The following is a 7,608-nucleotide window of genomic DNA, read 5'->3' on the forward strand; positions in this document are numbered from 1 at the left end:
GCTGGAAGGCTCTCCCCCGAGCCCTCGGTGCCTCGGCCTTCACGGGCCGACTCTCTGTAGCAGCAGCTCTGATGGCGGCGGGAGCAGACCCCTGAGATGCCCCGCGAAGCAGCGGACACTCCGCCTTCTGGTGTCCAGTCTGGTTGCAGTGGAAGCACACTGCAAATCCCTTGGGGCAGTCCTTAGCCATATGGCCATCCTTGCCACATTTGTAGCAAGACCCTGCCCGACAGACGCCATCGTGACCCTTGCCGCACTTCCCACAAGTGCGGCCCTTCTGGCTCCCGGGTCTGGGATCAGCGGGCTTGGCCCGCTTGGCTGCCGGCTGGGACTATGCCGGCCGCCGATCCCTCCCCAGAGACTCCGCCTCCTCCCTGGCCTGAGTCTCAAGCTCAATCTCCCTCTTCCGAGCATTTACCTGAAGCTCGGCAAATGTCCGGTACGAGGAGTTCGCAGCGAACTCCTGAATATCCCGCCTCAGAATGCTCAGGTAACGGCTCATACGTGCCTGCTCGGTGGACACGTGCTCAGGGCAGAACATCGCCCTCTCATGAAACATCCTCGTAATCGCTGTAACTGACTCGGTACCCTGCTTGAGGGTCAGAAACTCCTGCGCCAGACGTTCCCTCTCCACCTGAGGAACGTACTCATCTCGGAACATGGTAGTGAACCTCTCCCAGGTCACTGCCGAAAGCTCAGTCGGTGTGAAATGCGCAGTCACAAACTTCCACCAGTCCTTCGCTCCCAAGCGAAGCTGGTTCAGCGCGAACCGAACCTTCAAATGCTCAGGGGATGAGCAAGTGAAGAAGCATCCCTCCATATCAGATATCCACCTCATAGCTGCCACCGGATCCTGCGTACCATCAAACTCTGGTGGCTTGGTGTTGCTGAACTCCCTAAACAACATCGCATCACCTCCCTGGGGTCTTGCCGCAGCAATCGCTGCGGTAGCCGCTGCAACCGCAGCCTCAGAAAGAGCGGCATAGCGCTCATCAAACGTCTCAATCAAAGCGGTCTTAATAGACCCGAACATCTCTGGTATCTCAGCTCTGATGACCGCAGCCACCTCCTCATGAATGATCTGTCGAATCTCCTCATCACTAGTTCCGGCATCCTCCAGCATATGACGTGTCCTCACCATGATCAACCTCTGAAATACAACATGCGATAATTAGAATTCACTCGAACACTCTTACATTCAACAATCCACCCCTCCTTGATTCTTGGCATCCCCAGATTCTTATTTGGACTGTGTACCGCACCGGTGCTTTTAGTAGTACGGGCCCAATACTACTGTCCGCACCGTCTCAGTACACTCCCCAAATCGTCCTCTTCGGATCCTAGTCCCCAAGTACTCTATTATACTTAAATCACTCTGTTACAGATCTCACACAAATCCCTAGCTGCTACCTAATTACTCTCAGCGTCTCATAGCAGCTCACCATTCCCTAAGCTAAGGCATCACAAAACAGGCCACTCTAGTCCTATCAGCAATACCTAGCCTACTCTAGCATGCAAACACATCACAGTAATAATTATTACATAACAAAAGATATTTTGGGAATTCACCGTTCGGGCGCTGACTGATCGTACACACGTTTCTTCCTGGAAAACCCTTTACTCTTAGAAATTTTTTTGGTTTTATTTTGTAAATATCTCTTTAATTCCTCAGTTTGAGTTCAAATACCCCCGAAGGTGTACCCGAATCCCTCAAACCAAGGCTCTGATACCAATTTGTAACACCGAAAATTTAAAACCATTTTTTTTTTAATTTTTATAAAACATAATTCCATCAATATTCATAAAACAACCATCATAATTGTTCAACAAAAACAGTACAAAATCCCAAGATCATAATGTCAAACTCCAAACGTGTGCGTGTACGGATCAAGCCGGCGCCTTCCCGCGGTCGTCACTAGTACCTGAAACAATTAACATCAACACTGTACGCACAAGGCTTAGTGAGTTTCCCAAAATACCACATATAACACACATTAGCCACTCTAGGCTATAACTCTGTGGGTCCGTGCACCCAAACTCTGTGAACCCTCAGGTTCTAACTCTGATAAACATGCACCACATAAATCACATAGAAATCATGTAGTACAACACATACATAGCATACAAATACTCTATCACATAGGTCTGGGTACCTACTCAAGGTAAAGTATAGTGAGAAGACTCACCTCGCGTGTCTCGGTAAATCGTAACCCTGAACTCGCTAAACACTCGATCTGCCGAGCTGTAGTCCCCCTATAGCACAATACATCCCTAATTAACACTTTCCCAACTTGGGTTGACCACACTATCACAAGTCAATCTAGGTCAACGCTGGTCAACGGTCAACGGTCAACTTTGACCGGACTCCGCGAGTGCACTATAGTGACTCGGCGAGTCTGAGCGCATGCACCAATTTCCCTGGAACCTTCCCCTGACACGTCGAGCATTTCCCTCAACTCGACGAGCTCCACCTGGCACGAGTTGTGGGGCCACCACGACTCAACTCGCCGAGTCTCAAGAACAACTCGGCGAGTCCAGTTTGACTCGGTCCACCTGTCCATCCTGACTCCCCCCTGACTCACTGAGTTCACCCTTTCCAACTCGGCGAGGCCACTCGCTGAGTGGTCGGGCAACATTCATGCTACTCGCCGAGTCTGTTCTTCGGACTCGGCGAGTCCGTGCCATGCACTGACTCAATCTTGCTCTAAAGGTCAGATCCAGTCCATTAATCCATAGATCCAGTCCCTCCAAGCTTATTTAGCACGTAAAGTCACAATCTTGATGCACATATAACCTCTACATGACCATAAATGATGTTTTTGACTCAAATACTTCAACACAAGGTCAAGGACTCCATTTCCACCCATAAAGCTTGATGAGTGAGGCCCTCTGGACCTCTATGGATCCAGATCCATGGTCTCAACTCAAAGAGGGAACCAAAGGGGCACCAAATCACCCCATAAATGACCACATTAAGCCCTAAATTGCATCAAGCTTCACCAAACAGAAAATGGTCCGAAATAATACCTCTAGAGTGATGATCCAAGCTCCAAATCCACGAAATAGCAACCTCCTTTGCTTCCTCTTGCCTAGGGCCTCCTTCTTCTTGCTAAACAACACACACAAGATCAAGAATGGCTCTCTTTTCTTCACAAAACACTCAAGAACTCTAGGGACACTCTCTGGGGTTGGGTGAGCACAAATGAAGGCCATAAGGCCCTTTAAATAGGCGTCAAACCCGGAGATTTAGGGTTTCAATACACAGCGCAGACTCGCCGAGTCCATACCCTGGACTCGCCGAGTCCAAGCGCGCACCAGCGATCAATTCCGCGTCCCTACTCGGCGAGTCTGAGCTCCAACTCGCCGAGTCCCTCTCACAATATAACACAATTTAGACTTATGAAAAGTTTCATATTTCCCCCTTTAGGTTTTATAGTTTAAAGTTGAACTCAAAAGTTTTGTTGTTTTGAAATTTAAATTAGTTAAAACCCTCATGTTTTGAAAACAGTTTCAAAACTTGCCCTCAAGTTTTAGAATTTAAAAGTTGATTAAAAGGTTTAATTAGTAATGTTAAATTCTAAAACCCTAGTAATGTTTTGAAAAGATCAAATCACACCCTTGTGGTTTTATTAATTAATTAAGGTGTATAATTAAAAGAGGTTTAATAAATCCATAAAAGTTTAGGTTTACAATTTAATTGAATTAAAAGTATAATTGTTAAATTTGACCACCTAGTATTTTAAAAGTGTAAAATACACCCTATACTATATATTAGGGTTGTTAAATCGGGCAGTCGTGTCGTGTTTTTGTCTAACACGACACGACACGACAAGGTTTTGTATAACACGAACACGACACGACACGATATCGTGTTTTTCTTCATTAACACGAAAACGAACCAATTAAAACACGATAACACGACACGACATGACAAATATAATATTACATAACTATTAGTGTATTTCGTTCATACTTAAAGATATATAACACGACAAAAACGACAGACACGAAAAACACGAAACCACATGCTCAACCGTGTCAATTTCGTGTCGATTTATGAACAAGAACACGACACGACACGACATCGTCTTTTTTAATCTTGACACGAAAACAAATTCGAATTTTGATTTCGTCCCGATTTCATTTCGTTTCGTATATTTTTGTCGTGTCGTGTCATAAGTTGACACCCCTACTATATATAACATTAAAAGTCTAACATTATATATATGTATGAGTAAAAGTCAGTCTTACCGTTAGTAGGCCTCATTCACGAAGCTGGTCTATAAGGGGTATTTAAGGAAATTGCCTATAATATGGCGATTGAATGGGTATCCACTCTTACCCACCGCACTCTTGACTAGTGGAGGGTCGTTAGCCGAACAGGTAGGATAGGACGAAACCTTCCATTATAAGTATAATGAAATACAAAAGTAACTAAATGTTTTCACAAATTCCCAATCTTAGTTACTTAGGCAAAGTGAATTAATGCAATTCCATAAAATTACACTTTGTGCCCTTGCAAAGACATTAGTGGAGCGTGTGTGGTTTACCGGCACACTAAATGGTTCTAAACAAAGGTAGCAAAGGGTGACTCAATGTTTGTCATAGTTCGGTGGAGCGTGTGTGGTTTATCGGCACATCGAATAGGTGATTGTAACATGCGAGGGCACCATGTAAGTTTGCATGGTTATTCACACCCGCTTTATGATCCTCGGCATCCCAGTCATAAACAAGAGGGGCATATCGAGATTTAAACATGCCATTGAAATGTTCAATGAATCTCAAAGGATGTAGGAGTTTTCATAGATTTAAAACTTAAATTTCTTTTTCGTTTTTTCATGGTGGAAATTAGTGAATCGTCATTCACTTACCTTCAAATGTTCTGCAATTTGGGTTACGACATCCCTCTCCCGAGTTGTAGAATATTGTGTTGGGTCCTAGACTTAGTATCTCATTTGGGTGATTTACTAAGGACTCAATCAATCGCTAACTTGAATTCGTTTTCTCCCGTGTTGTAGATGTCAAAGTTCGACAACTATGGTCTTCCCAAATCCCGTGGAACAAGCATTCCACATGAAGATGGTATTCCATGATTCGATCGAGGAACAAGAAATCATGGTTCACTTCCTCCACCTCCTCCAGTTGTTCTCCCTAACCCACAAGATGGAAGAATTGAAAGGTTCAATATCACTAAGTCCCTATTGGAAATGAAACATGAAGATGGTAAATTCGTGTGTGCCCACATTCTAGGAATGAAATCACACATCGATAGGTTGATTATGTTGGGTGTGTCATTTCCCGATGAGTTGGCTGTGAACAGGGTTCTGCAGTCACTCCCTGAATCATATAATGAGTTCAAAAGAAAGTATTATATGATGGATCGTGACGATAACCTCATTGACCTAACTTACATGCTCATTCCTGCTGAATCAGAAATGATTTGGCGAAGCAATGGAGCGTATTTGTTGGGAAAGTAAACCGACCATGCTTCCGAGGACGTTCTAGGAGAATCGAACTGCGTTTGCTGCCAAAAGAAAGGGCGTTGGATACAAGTCTGCCCAAAGAACCTGAAGAGTCCAGAAGATGGGAGAGTCATAGAGTATGGCTGCACTTCAGGTAAAACCCACTATCTAACTCCGTTAAGTTCCTATTCATTGATTCTTAATACATGATGTGATAAGATTGCATTTGAATGTTTTGCAGGATCGGTGAAAAGAAAGGAAGCTTAGTGAAAGAGCAAGATGAATCTAATCACGAGGAATGGATCTTGATCGCATGGACTTGAAGATTAGATTTTGAGCTTAGATAGTTATGATAGAGTTGCTAGAAAATTTCTTTTTGAATACATAGTTTTCAGTTGATTTTGCATTGTAAGGACAAATGTTTTCTGCTGCTTTTATAAATAAAATAATTTTTCGTTTGACTTATTTATTTATTTGTTCATTTCCTTGCAATGAAATCGTTATGAAAATTGGTATTTGCATATTTCTACAACAAATGGATATGATTCTTATTTATGGTGTTTATGGAAAAGTCGAGAATTTACCAAATAGGGAGAGTTTCTCATCGCCCAAGTTTCAATTGGATAGAAATTTGGAATCATGCAACTTGGTTGCACGAAGAATGAGAAATTTCATATTTGGAAATTAGACTAATTCATTGACAAAGTGTCAAGTGAAGGACTAGGAGATCGAGCACACAAAGTTGTGTGTTGATCAAGTTCACCATAAGAGTAACAAACATATTCATCATGATTTACTAAAGGTTTTGTAAATATGATTATACTTATAAGATTAAGTGTAATTCGGAATTGATTAAAAAGGTTTAAATCAATAGCAAAACGAATAAGAAGAATCAAGTAGGCAGAAAGATAAAAGGTTCTCCATTCTAAGAAGAAGGGAGATTACCTTTTATGTTTTATGATAGGTCTTAATGATTAAGAACCATATCTCAAATGATCCTCTAAGTGAGTCTTAGTACAATTGAATGTCTAAGAAGAGGAATCAAGAACTGAAGAAATGGTTAAATCAAAAAGTCAATCATACTTCGTTACAATAACAAATCTTAAAGTTAAGATAGTGGCAATAAGTGACAAGTATTAAGAAGGTTTTTAACATTCATCAAATGTGGAAAGTTGTGATGTCTTGGATAAGACAAAGACCAACTAGGACCATTTTATGAAGTGTTATGATAAAAACTACACTAACTCTTGAATATTTGGTTGTCAAGAAATGTTTAGGATCAAGGAGTCAGTGGGAGTCTTAATGGTCTTGAAAGGTTTCAAGAACAAATCAAATAAACCTTATCGATCATCACTAGCACACGAGTTAAGGTTTACAACCTATCGTGTTGACACTATTTTGTTTTCTATGCCATTCCAATTGAGTTAATTGTGCATATGAGTCCTATGAGTTCTCGTTTGAATGCACAAAAGGCAAGGACCTTGATCAATGGAAAGTTCTTTGATAGGCAAAGGTGAACTGCTAAACTACTTTGAAGACATGGTGGGCAGCTGTGCTACGATAAGGCAAGAAATCAAGATTAAGAAAGTTCGGTCCATATGAGTTTGAATTTGTCGTAAACTTTGGTTTTAACAAATTTACATGGATAGGAACACATACACCGTTTAAATCTAAGTGTCATAAGATTTCCTCCTTTATGAAAATGATTGTGTGGAAATGCTTTCACTAAGAAAGATTTTAAAAGGATAGTGATTGTAAAGTTGCATTCTCAAATTCGATTATGGTTACGATATCCCTTTCCATGATTTGAGTTGAGAGGTTTGGCAATTAGTCTTAATTGTTTAGACACACATATGAGCTATCTAAGGCAAAGGTGTATAAGTTCAATAAGCTTTGATAAAAGATTATCAAAGCACTAAGTATTAGAAACATGGACTTAAGAAATTCAATAGGTATTGTTTTTTTTGAAAGTTAAGATGTTTATAAATACATGTCGAAGCTAGTGGGAGCATAAGTGTTATGTTTTATAATAATCATCATGATAGTGGGAGCATAAATGTTATGATTGTATGATTATTAAGAAAGGTATTGCAAGTTGGCAATATTAATTATAGAAAACAAGAGTCATTCTTTGCAAAGTTGTAAG

This window comes from Lactuca saligna, chromosome 9, assembly GCF_052625555.1.
Source record: "Lactuca saligna cultivar CGN05327 chromosome 9, ASM5262555v1, whole genome shotgun sequence".
NCBI classification, from domain to species: domain Eukaryota; kingdom Viridiplantae; phylum Streptophyta; class Magnoliopsida; order Asterales; family Asteraceae; genus Lactuca; species Lactuca saligna.